This window comes from Mandrillus leucophaeus, unplaced genomic scaffold (assembly GCF_000951045.1).
Source record: "Mandrillus leucophaeus isolate KB7577 unplaced genomic scaffold, Mleu.le_1.0 Scaffold305, whole genome shotgun sequence".
Taxonomy (NCBI): Eukaryota; Metazoa; Chordata; class Mammalia; order Primates; family Cercopithecidae; genus Mandrillus; species Mandrillus leucophaeus.
Window position 1 is genome coordinate 865,460 of NW_012103199.1, and position 603 is coordinate 866,062.

The 603-nt window shown below is 55.9% G+C and overlaps 1 protein-coding gene across 1 annotated transcript in view; it reads left to right on the forward strand.

Moving 5' to 3' along the window:
* Positions 1 to 603, forward strand: part of LOC105544660 (chromosome unknown open reading frame, human C1orf86) — an 18,605-nt gene that overhangs the window by 12,585 nt on the left and 5,417 nt on the right.

Genomic DNA, 603 nt, shown 5'->3' on the forward strand with positions numbered 1-603 from the left:
CTTGCAGTGAGCTGAGATCCGGCCACTGCACTCCAGCCTGGGCGAGAGAGCGAGACTCCGTCTCAAAAAAAAAAAAAAAAAAAGAAAAGCACAAAACGACTGAATTAGTTATCAAAACCTGCAGCAGAAAACCTGTACAGGCAGTTCTTTAGGCGAGCCAGTACTCATCCAGAGAGAAGAAATGCCCTGGAAATAGGCTCCTCCAAAACGGGGCACTTTATGGAAGCAAGCCCTTCAGGGCCTGAGGTTGGGGTGAGCCCCATGGCACCCCCAGCACCCCACCTCCACGTCACACATGGACAGCACAGGGAGGGGCCTGGTGACACACGTGGGGCTTGGTGGGTGAGCAGTGCAAGGGCCAGGGCCCAGGGCAAAGTGCCCCCGCCCTCCTGGCAGTGCCCAGAGCCTGCAGCAGGAGCAGAGCATTTTTCAAAAACATATCCAGGCCCAGCCGTCGCTGCACACGCCTCTTCCTTGGGTTGGCGCTTTGTGATTGTCGTGAACTACAGTGCTGTCCCACACTGGCGCTTTGTGATTGTCGTGAACTACGGTGCTGTCCCACACTGGCGCTTTGTGATTGTCGTGAACTACGGTGCTGTCCCA